The sequence below is a fragment of the Mustela putorius genome, unplaced genomic scaffold (assembly GCF_011764305.1).
Source record: "Mustela putorius furo isolate JIRA1106 unplaced genomic scaffold, ASM1176430v1.1 tig00003869_pilon_pilon_pilon, whole genome shotgun sequence".
In the NCBI taxonomy this organism is placed as follows: Eukaryota; Metazoa; Chordata; class Mammalia; order Carnivora; family Mustelidae; genus Mustela; species Mustela putorius.
Genome location: NW_025422021.1, coordinates 9,206,528 through 9,227,416, shown reverse-complemented (window position 1 = coordinate 9,227,416; position 20,889 = coordinate 9,206,528). Strand labels below are relative to the sequence as shown.

The 20,889-nt window shown below is 37.9% G+C and overlaps 1 pseudogene; it reads left to right on the top strand.

Moving 5' to 3' along the window:
- Positions 1 to 7,430: 7,430 nt before the first annotated feature.
- LOC106003453 lies at positions 7,431 to 9,593 on the top strand (annotated as a pseudogene).
- Positions 9,594 to 20,889: the final 11,296 nt, after the last annotated feature.

The following is a 20,889-nucleotide window of genomic DNA, read 5'->3' as shown; positions in this document are numbered from 1 at the left end:
CATGAGTGAAAGAGGAGAGATCACAACCAACACCAAAGAAATACAAACAATTAAAAGAAAATAATATGAGCAACTATATGCCAGCAAATTTGACAATCTGGAAGAAATTGATGCATTCGTAGAGATGTATAAACTACCAAAATAATACAAATAATACATTTAATTGCACTAATAATAATTAATTAATTATTTGCATTAATAATAATGCAAATAATACATTATATGGTAATAAAAATAATTTTATTTTTTTAAAAAGATTTTATTTATTTATTTGACAGACAAATCACAAGTAGGCAGAGAAGGAGGCAGAGAGAGAGAGGAGGAAGCAGGCTGCCCACTGAGCAGGGATCCTGATGTGGGGCTCGATCCCAGGACCCTGCGATCATGATTTGAGCTGAAGGCAGAGGCTTTAACTCACTGAACCACCCAGGCACCCCTAAAAATAATTAAAAAACAAAAAGAAATTCTCTAACTCAACATCAAAAAACAAATAATCCAATTAAAAAATGGCCAGAAGACTTGAACAGAAATTTCTCCAAAGAAGATATGGCCAATAGACACATGAAGAGACTCTCAACATGACTTATCATCAGGGAAATGCATATCAAAACCACAATGAGATATCACTTCAGACCTGTCAGAATGGCTAAAATTAAAAACAGTGGAAACAAATATTGGTAAGGATGTAAAGAATAAGAACCCTTGTGCACTATTGGTTGGAATACAAACTGGTGCAGCCACTGTGGAAAACAGTATGGAGTTTCCTCAAAAAGTTTAAAATAGAGCTACCTTACAATCCAGTAATCACACTACTGGGTATTTACATGGAAAATATAAAAACACTAATTCAAAGTGATATATGTACCCTTGTATTCTTCCCCAGTTGAACCTCCAGAAGAGAGCAAAACTAGGCCAACACCTTGAATGTACACTTATGAGGCCCTGAACAGAGGACTCAGCTAAACTGTACCTAGACTCTTGATCCAAGAAACTATGAGATAGTATGAGAATCTATGAGATATTTACTAGCCTAAAACAAGTTCATTTTTGGCCTTGCTCTCCTCATTATGCACCAATAGATGATAATACATTGCTAAACTACCCAAAAGATGTTAAGCATCTTCTAAATTTTCATTATTTAGTGATGTAGAATTCTACATAACAACTTAACAAAGTGTCAATACAAGGCATTCTTTTTTATTATTATTAATTATTTTCAGTTTTTGCCCCAGGGTACAGGTCTGTGGATCGTCAGGCTTACACGTTTCATAGCACTCACTATATCACATACCCTCCCCAGTGTCCACAACCCAGCCATCCTCTCCACATCGCCACCCCCCAGCAACCTTCAGTTTGTTTTGTGAGATTAAGAGTCTCTTACGGTTGTCTCCCTCCCGATCACATCTTGTTTCATTTTTTCCTTCCCTAACCTCCAAACCCCCCACCCTGTCTCTCAAATTCTTCATATCAGGGAGATCATATGATAATTGTCTTTCTCTGACTGACTTGTTTTGCTCAGCATAATACCTGCTAGTTCTATCCATGTCGTTGCAAATGGCAAGATTTAATTTCTTTTGATGACTGCATAGTATTCATATATATATATATATGAATATATATATATATATATATATATATATATATATACCACCTCTTCTTTATCCATTCATCTGTTTATGGACATCTAGGTTCTTTCCATAGTTTGGCTATTGTGGACATTGCTGCTATAAACATTCGGGTTCACGTTTCCCTTTGGATCACTACATTTGTATCTTTAGGGTAAATACCCAGTACTGTAATTGCTGGGTCATAGGGTAGCTCTATTTTCAACTTTTTGAGGAACCTCCATGCTGTTTTCCAGAGTGGCTACATCAGCTTGCATTCCCACCAAGAGCGCAGGAGGGTTCCCCTTTCTCCTCATCTTCGCCAATATCTGTCATTTCCTGATTTGTTAATTTTAGCCTTTCTGACTAGTGTGAGGCGATATCTCACTGTGGTTTTGATTTGTATTTCTCTGATGCTGAGTGATGTGGAGCACTTTTTCATGTGTCTGTTGGCCACCTGAATGTCTTCTTTGCAGAAATATCTGTTCATGTTCTTTGTCCATTTCTTGATTGGATTATTTGTTCTTTGGGTGTTGAGTTTGGTAAGTTCTTTATATATTTTGGATACTAGCCCTTTATCTGATATGTCATTTACGAATATCTTCTCCCATTCTATCAGTTGTCTTCTGGTTTTGTTCGCTGTTTCCTTTGCTGTGCAAAAGCTTTTGGTCTTGATGAAGTCCCAATAGTTCATTTTTGGCCTTGCTTCCCTTGCCTTTGGCGATGTTTCTAAGGAAAAAGTTGCTGTGGCTGAGGTCGAAGAGGTTACCGAATACAAGACATTCCTATAGAGTATCTTTGGCTGTGGTCCATTTTGGTTTAGTTGCTCTATAATCAGCTTGAGAGTTTGATTGTTGAGGAAAGTGCCTAACAGTCATAATATACTTTAGTCTGATCAGATAGGATCATTGATGTCTGAGGATTTAAAAATATCCAATTGACTTATTTTCTTCCCATTAATACACTCTATCTCCTGTAATATTTCCCCAATTTCTCTACAGAGACTAAATTTTACTTTATTGTTTTATTTTTTATATTGCTCAAATTCTTCCAATCAACATCTTTCATAAAGAGTTCTATGAAGTTTCTCAATATCTTCCACAAGACTACTTACTCATTACATTTAAATATCTTTGAATGCATAAAATTACTTTATTATAAAACTATATATATTATATATATAATATGTATTATAAACTATAAATAATGTATAAACATATATAATATAGAAAAGAGAGGAAGAATGGTAACATTTGTATTAGTCAACCAAAAATTTAGAAGTTACATATTTTAACTTATTTCTATATCTCTACCACAATTAGTATTTTTCTGTTTCTTTGCTAAACATTTAACTATTAATATAAATCCATTTATCCTATGATTGTGTAATTGGCAAGTTATTATAAGAGATGTTTTTGGCAAGTTATTATAAGAGATGTTTAGGAACATATTTCCTAACTTATCCTTTTAATGACATTACCTTAATAGAGAGGACTTTGTGTCAATGCTACTCATTTTCTGCCCTAAGGAAATCTAGTTCTCTCATTTGTCAACTTCAGCTGGGAAAACCCACTGGGCCAAAATCATTAAACCAACAAATAATTCTGCTACCAGTTCCCTAAGAGATGTGATTGGCTCTATCTGTACAGTGTCAGAGAACCACCACAGGAAGACTTAAAGATCAAATAGTTTAGTATTAAACTTGCTGACAAACTATCCCGGCAGATTCCTGCCATTATTTTATCCTGCAGAAATCCAGTTTTATCAACTTCTGACATTTCAAGAAGAGTATTTCTCCTGTAGATTTTGATTATGAGTACAGCACTCAACATATTCATCATGATGGATTGATCAACAGCCCTCCTTATCTTTAGAATATGCTGAGCCCTGATGCTTTAGATTCCAAACTCAACTCCAAATGTCTCTGCAAATTAAAATAGTTTTCTGAGATAGTTTGAGATGTTAATTAAGCACAACAATTAAATAGATTCTCCACAAGATTGGGGGGTCCATTTAAAAACAATTAATATCACCTTCTTTCTTTTTTTAGTATCACCTTAATTATTCAATAAACATAGGTAATCTTTGCCTTGAGACCAAATGGTGGAAGAAATTTCCCCACTTCCAACATACTGGCTCCACTCAACAGGAGTTGAACTGCCTGTGTATCATTTGTATTATAGGCCACAAAGTTATTATTTTAATAACAACAAAAATAAAATAATAACAAAATAATACAAAATTAACAAAATAATAACAAAAATAGTTATTATTTCAACAAAATCTGTACAGTGGAATCTCACTATTTGCCACTTGCTAATAAAAAAAACATAATTTAAAATACTGTCCATGGGGCACCTGGGTGGCTCAGTGGGTTAAGCCGCTGCCTTCAGCTCAGTACATGATCCCGGAGTTCTGGAATCGAGTCCCACATCGGGCTCTCTGCTCAGCAGGGAGCCTGCTTCCTCCTCTCTCTCTCTGCCTGCCTCTCTGCCTACATGTAATCTCTCTCTGTCAAATAAATAAATAAAATCTTTAAAAAAAATAAAAAATAAAAAAATAAAATAAAATACTGTCCAAAGGGGCTTAGCATGAACTATCAGAATGTCACAATGGAAAGCTGAAAGTCCTATAAAATGATCAAAATTTCAGCATTTGCTAATTCTGAAGTATAGCCCAGGTATGAGATGAATGATCCTATTGCTGCTTCAAGGGACTCCCCATCTACTGCGTAACTTCTCTGAAAGGAAAAAAGTCATTAGGGTCTCCCTTAGAGAGCTAGATGAAATTATTTTCTAAAACCAACCAATTTAGTTTTTCATCCTGTTTATGTGCATCTACATGAAGTTGTGCCTCAGTGTTCCCCTCTTTGTTCTACCAAACATTTAGAGCTCCAAATTTTGATGCTTACAAGATTTCCAATCACTTTCCTTCTCCTTCCTTTTCTATCCAAAGAATCTGGCTCATTTCATACAAAAATATATAAGGTAGGTTGGGTCTAGTTTGCTAGTGTGACTCACTTCACAAAAGTATGATGAATCCTGACGGATTTATGAAGATATAAAAAGAATCTTCATCAGCAAGTCCTGCTCTTGCACCCAGACTATGACAGAGCTTCCTACACCCCAGGAAGAGAGCCCATCTGGTTCCATTCTCCCTGATTCCTTAACGTCATTCTCCTGACAATTCCTTTTTAAATATTCTTTTAAGTCTAATGGTTTGAACTTCAGTGAGCCTCAAAATCACCTGGAGGGCTTGTTAAAATACAGTTTATCAGGCTCCTCCCTCAGAATTTGGGATTCACTGCGGTGGGGGAGGCCTGAGGATCTGTAGAGGCAATAAGTTCCCAGGTGATGCTGATGCTGCTAGTCCAAGGACCACACTTTGAGATCTATGGTTTTAGGTGATGCTTCTCAACCCTGACTGCACATTAAAACTATCTGCGCACGTTTTTTCCCCTTTACTGTATTTATTTTTATTTATATAGTTTTTGTTTCAAGTCTTTGTTTAAATTCCAGTTAGTTAACGTACAGGGACTGGAAGAGATTATGCTGAGTTAAATAAGTCAAACATACAGTGTAATATTAGTTTCAGGAGTAGAATTTAGTGATTCATCACTTACACATAACACCCAGTGCCCATCACAAGTGCCCTCCTTAATACCGATCAGTCATTTAACCCACCCCACCTCCACCTCCCCTCCAGAAACCCTCCACTTGTTCTCTATAGTTTAGAGCCTCTTTCATGGTTTGCCTTTCTCCACCACCCTTGCCCCCACCCTGGATGTATGAGAAGTCACATGTGACCAGGGTCCTCCCATGACACAGGAAATCAGAATTTCTTAGGCGTGGGCCCTAGGGGCTGGGTTTTTTTTTTTTTTTATTATTATTTGTCTTACTCTTTTTTTATTTTAGCAGCTCCCAGGGATTCTAATATGTGACCAGGGTGATAATTGCTGCAATAGAAGGAGCTGGTGCTAAAAAGAGATGCAGTTTGGGGAGAGATCTTTTAAAAATGTCTTGACGCAAAACCTTCTCCAGAGCTTTTGCCTTTTAAGTAAAGAATGCATCCCTTAATATTTTAGGAACATTAAAAATATTTCAAAAGCCATTATACATTAGTTTATGTCTCTTATCCCTGGAACTTATTGGTGTTCAATAAACAATAAAGAATTATATTAGCCATAATAACAAATCTTTCATTTCTGGTTGCTGCAGTTAGGTGACTAAAAATTTAATTATGCAATTTCTTATGGCAAGATAAATGTACCATTTTCTATGAGAGAATAAAATTTGCAAAATATGAGCATACCAAAGACTTAATAAATGGCATGGAAAACTTAACTATCAAGAGAGTAATTATCAGGAGACCTCAGCTGAGTAAAATCAGAGCCTCTCAGTGGATCTGAGCTATGAATAAATGTGTACTGGGGTATAAGTCTCAATTCCTCCTAATAGACAATGGGATCTTACATATTTTTTCTAAGATACCTAATTTTAAATATAGACCTTGTCTGAAATTTTAATACTCTGACTGTGAAAGTTAGAAGCAATGTACTGGATTCTCATTCCACAAGACTATGCAGATTCTACGGGAAGAAATCAGGTTATTGTGACCTGTTTGCTTGCAGGTCAGGTTTTTTTTTCCTGTGGCCTAGCACAGCACTGGGCATGTAATAGATGCTCCAGAAACATTCGCCACATTTAACTAAATATTGTTGCTCTTTTTCAGAGGAAGTAAATGTACTTTTAAGCAATTTTCCTGTTTAATTTTTATTTTTTATAGATTTTATTAATTTATTTGACAGAGAGAGATCACAAGGAGGCAGAGAGGCAGGCAGAGAGAGAGGGGGAAGCAGGTTCCCTGCTGAGCAGAGAGCCCGATGCTGAGCTCAATACCAGGACCTGGGATCATGACCCAAGCCGAAGGCAGAGGCTTAACCCACTGAGCCACCCAGGTGCCCCTTTTAATTTTTATTTATAACGATGTAATAGATGCACATAGTTTAAAAAGTCATGGCTTGTGATAAAAATGATCAGTCATTTGTTCCATCCTCCCTCAACCCCCAAATTCTGCCCCCAGACACTATCATTTTCTGGTCTGCCAACCATTTCTTCTGAAGTTTCTACCCATATTTGTGCATCAAAGTCCCTAAAAAAATTTCTTGATAGAAAGCTAATAATATATCTTGATTAAAAAAATTTTAAAGCGGAGTTTGATAGAAACTCATTGGGCAGGTGGCAACTGTCCAAATGAATTCAGTCAAATGAGTTCCTTAAGGGCTTTTGTCCTTGGGTTGTACAAGGTCAGTTGCAGAGAAGTTAGTCATGGGGTGGTTTAAAAGTTAACAGGGTCTGGGGAGGGATTGGTGAAGTTTTGTAAACTCACATTTATCTGGGGCCATTGGTTTGGTACCTGAGGCAAGACTAGTTGTTGAAACAGTGTGTGATGTATGCTTCCAGAGCACGTGAGTCCCTGAGAGCTGCTATTTAAGGAACTCTTGAAGATATTGACATTGAAAGTGCAAAAGATAACATATTAGAAACTGTTCTAAATTTATAAATTAGCCAAGACACAGAAAAGATGCTTGTTTCCTACTGTAAGTTCTACAACACTAAGGCAAGCAACTGTTCAAAGTACTCTTGATAACAAAACCTTTTAACTCAATGTTTCTAATGTTTTAAATTATAATGGGCTATATAGATACTAATGTTACTATTATTTCCTTTCCTCTTATGTTTATAACTAACAGTAAGACTTTTAATGTTTTGACAAAAATTTTACAGGTCATGGACCAATCATAATTTTCCCACCAGCTTTAAAGATTGCTTTGCAGAGTGTAGCACCTACAGGGAAAGCCAGAGGGAGATGGATGTTGAGAGAATGAGAAGGAAGGGGGAAAAAAGGCATCCATGGATTACAGTACCTACAGCCAAGCTGCAGCCCAGAAGGGCTACTGTGCATACACTGCCAGGCCACTCAAGGATAGGCACATAATCCCCTGGTAGGTGGGCAGAAAAATTATGGAACCTATGGACAGCCCACTGATGTCAGCTATACCCAGGCACAGTCCACTGCAACCTATGGACAGACCACCTTGCAATTTTTTATGGACCTACTCCTGCTGGTTATACTACTCCAACTGCCCCCCACCCCCACCCCAGGTTTATAGTCAGTCTGTCCAGGGGCACAGGACTGGTGCTTACGATACCACCACTGCTGTGGTCACTACCACCCAGGCCTCCTATGCAGCTCAGTTTGCATTTGGCCCTCAGCCTTCTTACCCAGCCTATGGGCAGCAGCCAGCAGCCATTGCACCTGCAAAACCGCAGGATGGTAACAAACCTGCTGAGACTAGTCAACCTCAAACTAGCACAGGGGTTTACAACAAGCCCCACTTAGGATATGGACAGAGTAACTACAGTTATCCCCAGGTACCTGAGAGCTACGCATGCAGCCAGTCATGGCACTACCGTCTTATCCTCCTATTAGCTATTCCTCTACATAGCTGGCTGACTACTTATGATCAGAACAGTTACTCTCAGCAAACACCAATGGGCAGCCGAGCACAATGGACAACAGATTTCCTATAGCAACAAAGCAACCATGGGCAGCAGCTGCCCACTAGGTACTGCCCCTCGGCCCTCTCCCCCCCACCAAACTGAATCCTACAGCTAGGCTCCAAGTCAATATAGACAGTCGAGTAGCAACTACCAGTATCAGAGTTCATTCTGACAGGACTACCACAGTAGCATGGGTGTTTATGGTCAGGAGTCTAGAGGATTTTCCTGATCAGGAGAGAACCAGAGCATGAGTTGCCCTGATAATCCGGGCAGGGGAAGAGAATTTTGTTGATGGAGGCATGAGCAGAGGTGGGCGGGGTGGAGGATGCAGTGGAATGGCGGCTGGAGAGCAAGGTGGCTTCAATAAGCCTGGTGGACCCATGGCTGAAGGACCAGATCTCGATCTAGGCCTACTTGCAGATCCACATGAAGACTCTGACAGCAGTGCAACATATGTGCAAGGCTTATATGACAATGTGACTAGAGAAGCTGGCAGACTTCTTTAAGCAGCATGGAGTTGTTAAGAATAACAAGAGAACCAGACAATCCATGAAACCTGTCCACTTGCACAAGGAAACAGGAAAGCCCAAAGGTGATGCTACAGTGTCCGATGAAGACCCACCAACTGCCAAAGTTGCCATGGAGTGGTTTGTTGGGAAAGATTTTCAAGGGAGCAAATTTAAGGTTTCTCTTCCTTGGAAGAGGAATGGCATGTGGGGTGGTATGCCTCCCTGTGAGGGCAGAGGGATGCCACTGCCACTTTGTGGAGGTCCAGGGGTCCCAGGAGGTTCTGAAGGGCCCATAGTCACATGGAGGCTGTGGAGGAGACAGAAGTGGCTTTCCTTCAAGGGGGTCCTGGGGTTCCTGAGAGAACCCATCTGGAGGAGGAAGAAATGTCTAGCTGGAGACTGGCAGTGCCCCAGTCTGGGTGTGGAAACTGAAACTTTGCCTGGAGAGCAGAAAGCAGCGGTATAAGGTCCTGAAGCCTGAAGGCTTCCTTCCATCATCCTTTCCACACCCTCCTGGGGGGGGCGGTCACTGTGGCAGAGGTGGTCCTGGTGGCACGCTGGGAGGAAGAGGTGTCCTCATGGACCACGGTGTTCCTGGTGGAGTGTTCAGAGGTGGTTGTGGTGGAGACAGAGGTGGCTTCTGTAGTGGCTGGGACATGGACTGAAGTGGCTTTGGTGGAGGAGGGCAAAGTGACCCTAGTGGGCCCCTTGGACCTTTGATGGAACAGTTGGGAGGAAGAAGAGGTGGGCATGGAGGACCTGGAAGAATGGATAAACGCGAGCACCATCAGGAATGTAGCAATGCAGAGACACGCAGAGCTGTGTTGACTGCCAGATTTTTTTTTTTTTTAAACCAGAAAATGTTTTAAATTTATAATTCCATATTTATAATGTTATTATGATTACTCCGTACTGTACTTTAGTATTTGCCACCATTTGTGAAGAAGCATTAAAAGAAGTTAAATGGGGAAAAAAAAGATTGCTTTCCAGTTTCAGCTTGCATGGCCATGTTTATGTGTTTATGGTGCCACGCTATTGTGCAAAGAATAGCCTGTAAATGAAATGGAGAACCGCGTTTCCTCTCTTTTCCCTACACCTGCCTGCCCTCTGCTGGAGGTGCCAAAAATTAGTGATATTGACCAAAAACTCTACACTGTGGTCTTCAACCTTTTATTCTTCCCTGCCCTACCCTTCACTTCCAGCCTTGAGGGGATGCAAAGCATTCCCATCAGAAGCAAGGATGTTCCAACTCTTAGCTGAATTAGTTGTTATATCCAGATTGTGGAGAAGACTGGTGCCATTAAGCAATCACAATCATATAACCTAATTCTCTTAATTTAATTCTGGGCAGGGAGTGTAACCTTCCAATAAAGCCTACTGTTGGAAGAGATGTTGAAAGTTATTTTGTTCAACTATTTTTACTTTTACTTCTATTGCATAACTAAAATTTTTTCCTGCATTCTAAAAGTAAGCTCAGAGATGATAACTTTTCAGCCTGGACTGAATTTTTGACTTGTGCCAAATTTTTATTGACATTTTCTTCTCTCATTCAATCTCTGTAATTGTCCTCATAGCTTGGACAATTACTCCCAGAAATGTGTAATATTAAGAGTGATGTAAAGACATCTGTTATGACTGAGATTAAGAACTGTGTAACCCTTTGGTGAGTGCTGTGAAGTGTGTAAACCTGGTGATTCACAGACCTGTACCCCTGGGAATAAAAATATATGTTTATATAAAAAATTAAAAATTAAAAAATTATTAAAAAAAAAAAAAGAACTGTGTAACCTTTCAGTTTCTTTTCAGAACTTCCAGGTCCACTTCCAGACTCTGAATTCTGAGATACTGCATTTATCTCCTCTTTTACTCCTGGTCATATCTACACCACACCCTCCACAGTTTACCCTCCCATATAAGGTGATGCCACTTCTCTGCCTAGTGCTTTAGCTCTGGCTAAGTCCACAGGAAATGCTGAACATTCTTTCCATTAAATGTGTGAATAAAATAATATATTTCATTTCCTTAAAGAAGAAGCTGTTGTTCGTACCACTTGGTCATCAGAACTGGACTTGAGATCCAGGCAATTTATGTATCTATAAACTTCTAGAATTCTGTTAAGAACTCTTGGCTCAAAACGAGGGGCAGAGATTATAGAACATTTAAAGATATGAAATTTAAAAATTCTTCACCTGCCTATCTCATGTTTTACTGTTGTTAGTAGTTTACATGTAACTTAGCATACAATGTTGTTTACTCTTAGTTTTTTTTTTTTTCTTGTATGAATTTGACTCAAATCTCTGACCACAAGGAAAGCTATTATCATGCCCATTTTATACTTAGGGAAATTAAGACAAATGGAGAAATGAAAAGAAATATCTGATTTTACAATAGATCTGGGAACAGAATACGAGGAGCCACTGATTTATTTCACTTCTTTAGAGTAGCAATTTTGTTTTGTCTTTCTCTTTCCTTCCCTCCCTTTCCTCTCTTTCTTCCTTTTTCTTCCTCCCTCCTTTCCTCTCTTTTGTTTTCTTTTTTTGTCTGTTTGTATACTCCTTAAAGTAGTTTTAAAAAATTATGTGACTTCTCACACATTTTTATGTTAACATCTGAATTTTTTGTCCTAAATTTAAATAGTAGCAAAGAATGTAATTATATTGTAAATATTGATATATTTTTAAATTTAATTTTATTTTTTTCAGTGTTCCAGAATTCATTGTCTATGCACTATACTCAGTGTTCCATGGAATACGTGCCTTCCTTAATAACCACCACCAGGCTCACCCATCCCCCCACTCCCTTCCCCTCCAAAATCCTCAGTTTGTTTCTCAGAGTCCACAGTCTCTCATGATTTGTCTCCCCTGCTGATTTCCCCCAACTCACTTCTCCTCTCCATCTCCCAATGTCTTCTGTGTTATTCCTTATGCTCCATAAGTAAGTGAAACCATACAATAATTGACTCTCTCTGCTTGACTTATTTCACTCAGTATAATCTCTTCTAGTCCCATCCATGTTGATACAAAAGTTGGGTATTCATCTTTTCTGATGGAGGCATAATACTTCATTGTATATATAGACCATATCTTCTTTATCCATTCGTCTGTCAAAGGGCATTTTGGCTTTTTCCACAGTTTGGTGACTGTGGCCATTGCTGCTATGAACATTGGGGTACAGATGGCCCTTCTTTTCCCTACATCTGTATCTTTGAGGTGAATACCAGTAGTGCAGTTGAAGGGTCATAGGGTAGCTCTGTTTTTTTTTTTTTTTTAAAGATTTTATTTATTTGTTAGAGAGAGAGAGAGAGAGAGAAAGCACAAGCAGGGAGAGCAGCAGGCAGAGGGAGAAACAGGCTCCCCACTGAGGAAGTAGTCCAATGTGGGACTACTGATGCTGGGATCAGACCTGAGCTGAAGGCAGACATAACTGACTGTTCCAGGCACCCTAGGGTAGCTCTATTTTTTAATTTCTTAAGGAATCTCCACACTGTTTTACAAAGTGGCTGCACTGACTTGTATTCCCACCAACAGTGTAAGAGTGTTCCCCTTTCTCTACATCCTCTCCAACACATGTTGTATACTGTCTTGTTAATTTTGGCCATTTTAACTGGTGTAAGGTGGTATCTCAATGTGGTTTTTATTTGAATCTCCCTGATTGCTAATGATGATGAACAGTTTTTCATGTGTCTGTTAGCCATTTGTATGTCTTCTTTGGACAAGTGTCTGTTCATGTCTTCTGCCCATTTTTTGATGTGATTATCTGTTTCGTTTGTGTTGAGTTTGAGGAGTTCTTTATAGATCTTGGATATCAGCCCTTTGTCTGTCATTTGAGAATATCTTCTCCCATTTGCCCCTTTGTTTTGTTGACTATTTCCTTTGCTGTGCAGAAGCTTTTGATCTTGATGAAGTCCCAAAAGTTCATTTTTGCTTTTGTTTCCTTTGCCTTTGGAGACATGTCTTGAAAGAAATTGCTGTGGCCTATGTTCTCCTCTATGATTTTGATAGATTCCTGCTAATGTTGAGGTCCTTTATCCATTTTGAGTTTATCTTTGTGTATGGTATAAGAGAATAAGAATGAAGACACATCAGTCCAAAACCTATGGGATACAGCAAAGGCAGTCCTACCATCAAATATATAGCCATCCAAGCCTCACTCCAAAAAAATGGAAAAATCCAGAATACACCAGCTCTCTTTACACCTTAAAGACCTGGAAAACCAACAACAAATTAAACCAACCCCATGCACAAAAAGAGAGATAATCAAGATTAGAGCAGAGGTCAAGGAGGTAAAAATGAGAGATACAGTAGAACACATCAATGAAGCTAGAATCTTATTTTTTGAAAGAATCAATAAGATCGATAAGCCACTGGCCAAACTAATCCAAAAGAAAAGAAGAGAGGACCCAAATTAATAAAGTTATGAATGAAAAGGAAGAGATCACAACTAACACCAAGGGAATAGAAACAATCATCAGAAATTATTATCAACAGTTATATGCCAATAAGTTAAGCAACCTAGATGAAATGGATGCATTCCTGGAAACCTATAAACTTCCAAAACTGAATCAGGAAGAATTTGGCAATGTGAATAGACCAATATCTAGTAATGAGACTGAAGCAGTGATCAAAAACCTCCCAAAAAACAAGAGCCCAGGACCTGATGGATTCTCTGGAGAATTTTACCAAACATTCAAAGGAGAAATAATACCTATTTTCCTGAAGCTGTTTTAAAAAAATAGAAATGGAAGGAAAACTTCCAGACTCTTTCTATGAAGCCATCATTACTGATCCCCAAACAAGGTAAAGACCCCACCAAAAGGAAGAAAGACCCCAACAAAAGGGAGAATTTCAGACCAATATCCCTGATGAATATTGATGCCAAGATTCTCAACAAGATCCTGGGATCCAACAGTACATTAAAAAGATTATCCACCATGACCATGTGGGATTTATCCATGGGATGCAAGGGTGGTTCAACATTTGTAAATCAATCAGTGTGATAGAACAAATCAATAAGAGAAGAGGGAAGAACCACATGGTCCTCTCAATTGATGCAGAAAAAGCATTTGACAAGATACAGCATCCGTTCCTGATTAAAACGTTTCAAAGCATAGGGATAGAGGGAACATTCCTCAACTTCATAAAATCAACAATATAATTATGAGAGCAATTTTATATGTACCGTATTACTTTTAAAAACGTATGAACAGGGGCGCCTGGGTGGTTCAGTGGGTTAAGCCGCTGCTTCGGCTCAGGTCATGATCTCAGGGTCCTGGGATCGAGTCCCGCATTGGGCTCTCTGCTCAGCAGGGAGCCTGCTTCCTCCTCTCTCTCTCTCTCTGCCTGCCTCTCTGCCTACTTGTGATCTCTCTCTGTCAAATAAATAAATAAAATCTTAAAAAAAAAAACGTATGAACATGTCATTTGGGATAACATGGATGGATCTTGAGGGCATTAAGCTAAACAAACTAAATCAGAGAAAAACGAATAGTGTATGATCTCATAGACAGAACACAGTTTGGTTGCCAGAGGTGGGGGGTGGGAAGTAAGGGATGGGGAAGTAGGGGCAGTGGCAAAATGAGTGAAAATAGTCAAAAGGGATAAATTTCTAGTTTTAAAATAAGCACGGGAATGTAATATATAGCTTGACAACCATATATTAATGAGATTATATGTACAAAAGTTGCTAAGAGGGTAGATCTTAAAAATGCTCACCACAAGAAAAAAATATATAATGATGTGCAGAGACAGATGTTAATTGGATCTATTGTGGTGATCATTTTGTAATAAATACATATACCAAATCATTATGTTGTACCCCTAAAACTAATGTTACATGTCAATTTTATCTTAATATAAAAAAATGAGTAGTATCTTTTCTAACATTAGGAAATATTATTTTGTTCCTTTCTCCTTGAACTTGAATTTTTACTTTATTTTACCCACAAAATTTTGTTCTTTATATTTGAAAGCTTAAAAAAATTAATCATCATACTTTTCTCCACAAAAATATGTGTACGTTGAAATTTAAAATATATGCTTCCAGGTGCCTGGGTGGCTCAGTTGGTTAAACAACTGCCTTTGGTCATGATCCTGGAGTTCTGGTATATAGAGTCCCGGATTTGGTTCCCAGCTCCATGGGGAGTCTGTTTCTCCCTCTGACCTTCTCCCCTCTCATGCTATGTCTCACTGTCTCTCTCTCACTGTCTCTCTCTCAAATAAATAAATAAAATCTTTTCAAAAAAATAAAAAAATAAAAAATAAAATATATGCTTCCTGTATTGATAAAGCTGAGTGTTATACAACTGAACATAACATAAATGCATTGTTAAATTTAATAATTATTTAAAAATGTGAAATGTTACTAGAATTGTATCTCTTTTTTTAAATTTAATTTTGTTCTTTTTTCAATGTTCCAAAACTCATTGTTTGTGCGCCACACCCAGTACTCCATGCAATATGTGCCCTCCACAATACCCACTCTCTGCCCCATCCTCCAAAACCCTTAGTTTGTCTCTCAGAGTCCACAGTCTCTCATGATTTGTCTCCCCCTCTGATTTCCTCCAACTCACTTCATAGATCTTCTTTTTCCTTTTTTAATTAGTGCATATATCAATAGATATGTATTACTTATTGCTAGAATGTGACTCGATTCTGTGGAATTGACAGCAAAAATAAGTTATTAGCTATTTTTACGTGGAAGGCTTTCAAAAGATGTATTAATGACTGTTCACTGTAGAATCCACAAACCATTCCTGTTAAGCTAATGTGCATCTGAGAAATACATCACAGGATAAAATAAACTGGTAGTAAGTGGTTGACCAATGAGAACAAGCAGGAAATTAAATGCATCCAAGTAAAAATTGAATATAGATTTTCCTTAACTAATTATCTTTATGAAATATTTAATTACAAATTTTCTCTTATGAATCCTAATGAATGTGTAAGAAAATATAAAATAATAAGTTGCAATACTCTCTAATGCTTGAAAAAGTAATATTGATAAGCAGAAATACTCGGGGGGAATTGTCATCTCCTCCTTCTTAAAATTATGCAGCTGAGACATAGACCACTGCTTTGATCAAGGTGGCTTTGCTGGAGGCACTTGTAACCAGGGGATTCCAAATGAGTAAAGGATTTGCCTTTAGTTTATGAAGTTAGGAGAAGGTGACTAGGAATGAGAAGCTGGGAAAGACACTGGGCACAGTGGTCTGACCAAGAACGTGTTCTCAGGCAGATTAGATTTAAGCATGATTAATATGGAATTTGAGGACCTGGAAATGAATTCCGTTTAAACCCACACAGCTGCCCTATCCACCCCAACTTGAAAAGCACAATAGAGACCTAAGAGACCCACAGTGTATTTTATCTAAACTTTTTAGAAAGCCCAGGGACACAAAGCCTGGCTGGGCTGTTCTGTGAAAGACCTTCACACAAGCTTGAAACCTTTGTGACAACAGCCTTGCTCAGGGAACTACAACATTTCGGACTGGATACTGAAGTAGTAGGTTAGAATGCAGAGCAAACAAAACATGGTAGGAGACTATATCCTTGTTTTTAATATCTTTCCATATTTGAGTGAAAATTTATTTCCATAAGGAAAGAAATGAAAGTTGTTATATGTGAACTGGCTGCCCAGCAAGTATTATAATAAAAACCAGAATGTGAGGGCAACATCCAGACAAGATCGTAATCATCTAAAAAATGTATCTGCTTTAAGAAACTTTGAAGGGCTGGACTTCAATGGTTAAATATGCGTTCTTTTTAGTGATCTAGAGATGAAACAAATAAAACTATAAAGCTATTTTTCTAAGGCATTTAATAAACGTATATATTACAATCTAGAGTATCACAAATATGATTAATACTTTTTAAGGTGCAGGAAGACATTTCATTATATTTTAATGATTTTTAGCCTCAATTTTAAAATTGCCACAAATTTGTAAAGCATTTATAATTTTTTTGGAAAAAAGTCAATCCTGCAGCAAAAATGAATAAAATTTAAAACCTGTCCTTGAGATTTAGGAAATGTAGTTGTGTAGATGGCATGCTCATTGATAAGAAAAAGGTGGAAATGTGTTGGAAATAGGGCTTTGATTTTTTTTTTTTAATGTTTACTTGACCTACACATTCACCTTTATTTTTGTCATTCTATTCCATTTCCACATGTGTGGCTAAGATATACTTATTAAACTATTAAACTCTCTGATTAGGGTGGCCTAATTCTTCTTCTTCTTCTTCTTCTTCTTTTTTTTTTTTTTGTTTTACTACTGATTTTTTAAATTTATTTGTTTTTTCCAGCATAACAATATTCATTGCTTTTGCACCACACCCAGTGCTCCATGCAATCCGTGCCCTCTCTAATACCCATGACCTGGTTCCCCCAACCTCCCACCCCCACCCCTTCAAAACCCTCAGATTGTTTTTCAGAGTCCATAATCTCTCATGGTTCACCTCCCCTTCCAATTTCCCTTAACTCCCTTCTCCTCTCCATCTCCCCTTGTCCTCCATGCTATTTGTTATGTGGCCTAATCTTCTAATTTAGAACTTTTTTTTTATTCCTGGAATTACTATTTACGTATGAGTTCAAAGAGTGTGTTTTTCAGATTTACTCATACTTGTGATAATGTTAAATGAATAAATCTAAAATACAGAGGTAAAAATAGACATCGAATAAACTGTGATTCTGAGGCTAGATAACTAAACTAATATTTCAATGTTGCTACCGAAGGGTGTCTCCTTAGTTGGAATAATATTTTATCAATGTTTTCTGCTCCTCTAAGTTCTGTGAAATAATATGCTACAATTCAATAAAATTACAACCTGAATATGGGTTGGCATACTTGTATTTATAAAGAGATTCCTGCCTGTGATAGCCGGGCTTCAAGATAGCATCAATAATCCCTACCTCCTGATAGTCACAGCTTGTGGAGTCCCCTCCTATCTTGTACCAGGCTTGGTCAATAGACTATGGCAAAAATGATGGTATGTTATTTCTGAGACTATATTATAAAAGACACTTGTCGGCTGTCTCTCATCACTCAATCTAAGGGAAGCTCTGTTGTGAGGGGCCCAGGTGTTGCTAAACTTATTCTGTGCCCATGTGAGTGAGTTTGGAAGTGGATCCTCAAGCTCAAGTAGGGGTCTTGAGAAGGCTACAGTTTGGCTTGGTTGCACTCTAATGGGTAACCTTGAGCCAGAAAAAACTGGTATTTTTTCAAAAGAGTATACTAGAGGATTGAAAAAAAAAATGTATGACAGAGTCTCTGTCTCATTTATTTTATCTTTTTATGCAGTTACTTATTGTTTTTTAATGTAACAGTTCTATGAATTTGGATAAAAGCCTAAAGTTGTACAACTACCACTACACATTCAAGATATAGAATGCATCTATCATCCAATTTCTTTTGTGGTCAAAACCTCCACATAACCCTAGTCCTAGCACCCTCTGATTTGTTTTCTGTCTTTATACTTTGGTCTTTTCCAAGAATGTCCTATAAATGGAATCACACAGTATACAGCTCTTCCTGCTTTTCTATTTTTACTTAACATAATGCATTTGATATTTATCCAACTTTCTGGGTGTATCAGTAGTTTTTTCTTTTACTGCTGAGTAGTATTCTTTTGTATGAATATGCATATTCTTTTGTATGAATATGCTATACCATTCACCAATTGAAAGACAATGGGCTGTTTCCAGCTTTGGGTAGTTATGAATAAAGCCACTATAAATATTCACATACAGGTTTTCATCTTCATATTTGGCTGAGCCATATGGGCTGGGAATATGAAAAGTCTCAGACAAAAATTATGCCTGGCATACTACTAGATGTACTCTAGTGTTATCACCATTCTCCTGTCCCATAAGAAGCCATGGAGTTTAAAGGAAAAGTTCCCCTTTGTGGGCAGAGATGCTAGCTGACCACCGAACATTTATGCTTCCTTCTATACTACAGTGCCATTGGGAAGAATTTGCCCTGTCATGAGCTATACTTTCCTGTCCAACTTAGTTAAGTATAGCCATGTAACTATGTTTTAGAGAATAGAACATTGCAGAATTGCTGAAAGTCACTTTCAGGCTTGAATAATCAAAGCTCCCCATGCTCTTTCTCCTATACCAGCTAGATGCAAATGTCCACAGTGTTCTGGAAATTTGGGTATTTTAGATGGCACAGTCTCCACCAGCCTGGATCCCTAATGACTGTGTAGAATGGAGCTCACATCCTTCCATCCCCACATCCTGGAACCAATTGGATTATTTCATAAGCAAGAAATGAACTTCTATTTTGTTTCAGCTATTATGTAGATTGAGGTCAATTTATCACAGCAAATAGCTAACCTTAAGTAACATTTTTTCCTTTCTTTCCTTTGTCCAATTACCTGGTCAACATGCTCTGATTACAAGATTTTATTTTTAACCAGATCACCCAGTTGTCTGTCAGTCATTCATAAGAAGCATTGTTCTACCATTTATATGCAGGTGAAGGTGAGAAGCTAAAACCTACATGATATTTATCTTATTTCTTTTCGGTGTTATAAAGATCTTATGTGATGCGTTGAATCCAAATTATCATCTATGGTTGCCTATAATGCTCTGTTGGAAAAATTTCTAAGGCAGTGTCCAGGCTAGTAGAAAAGAACACTGTGATTCATTGGCAATAGTGTCATGGGCAAGTGAGTTAAGAGTGATGGCCCAGATTCAAAAACTCCATCATCACTTGGGTTAAATCAATGTCCATGGATGCATTCAGTAGAATGTTCCTAGAAATATAACCCAGATTTTTAAGTCTCAAATAAGAGACACTTACATTCAAACAACATCATTGCCATAGCTTTTTATTTATATGAATTGAGTGATTTATTGGCAGCCTTGATAGGTGATGTTATGCATGAAGTTTAGACTTGCCTCTGCCTAGATTCTGCTTGTTTAGTCTAGTAATCAGGTATTTTCAGGACTCAAAATTTCTACTAAGACACTTTGAAGGCACACAGACTGCCCCCAGCTGAGCAGTGGCTCAGCAAATGGTTTTATTTTCTAGAATTGCAACCCAATATCTTTAATTCTATGACCAAGCAACTCCTGGTCTGGCTTATAGACTGGTCTAAAATACAAGGCAACAAAGAATAGGAAACATTCCTTAGTCAAGCTGTAAGGGGTTAAAAAGCAGGCAGATCCCTAATTCCTACTGTGGGAACTAGAAATTACTTACTTGAGGTAACTAGAACTTGAGGTTCTAGAACCTCAACTAGAACTTGAGGTTCTCAAGTGCACAAGCAGGGAGAGTGGGAGAGGGAGAAGAAGGCCTCCTGGGGAGAAGAGAGCCCAACGCAGCCCAATCCTAGAACCCTGGGATCACAACCCATGCCGAAGGCAGATGCCTAACGACTGAGCCACCCAGGTGCCCCAACAAGTACTTGGCTTTCGTAAGCTATATTCTCTTAGTTACTATTTTCTAGATGATGAAATGATAAAGTTTAGATACCTATATCTGAGTCCAACTAATACTGTACCCCTCAAAAATATTAGCACAATCTGTTAAAAAAACACATTAAAGATTTTCCATTTTCATGAGATAGGAAAATATTGGCAGCATTGGAAAGAGTAATATCTTTCAACACAAAATAAGATAGATGTTAGCTAAGAAATTCAGGTAATTTCTAATCATGAGGAAAGTCAAACATATCTATATTGAAGGACATTCTGCAAATAACTGGCCCAGAGTCTTTTTAAAAGGTCAGTCTCAGGGCGCCTGTGTAGTTCAGTGGGTTAAAGCCTCTGCCTTCAGCTCAGGTCATGATCACAGGGTCCTGGGATCGAGCCCCTCATCGGGCTTTCTGCTCGGCAGGGAGCCTGCTTCCCCCTCTCTGCCCGCCTTTCTGTCTATTTGTGATCTCTGTCAAATAAATAAATAAAATCTTTTTAAAAAAATGTGTCATGAAGGAATTGGGAAAAAAAAACTCTGAAGAAGTTGCTTTTGATTAAAAGAGAACTAAAAAGGTATAACAGCCAAATGCAACATGTGATCTTTGAATCTTGGATAAAGCAGAAAAAAGACAAAAAAAGGAGTATTTTTTGGTATGTTGGAGAAATTGGAACATAAATTTTATATTAGATAATAGAATTGTATCAGCGTTAAGTTTCTTGAGTGTGATAATTTTAGAAGAAGGTAGAAGAATGTCCTTTTTCTTAGAAGATACATGCTATACTATTTAAGAC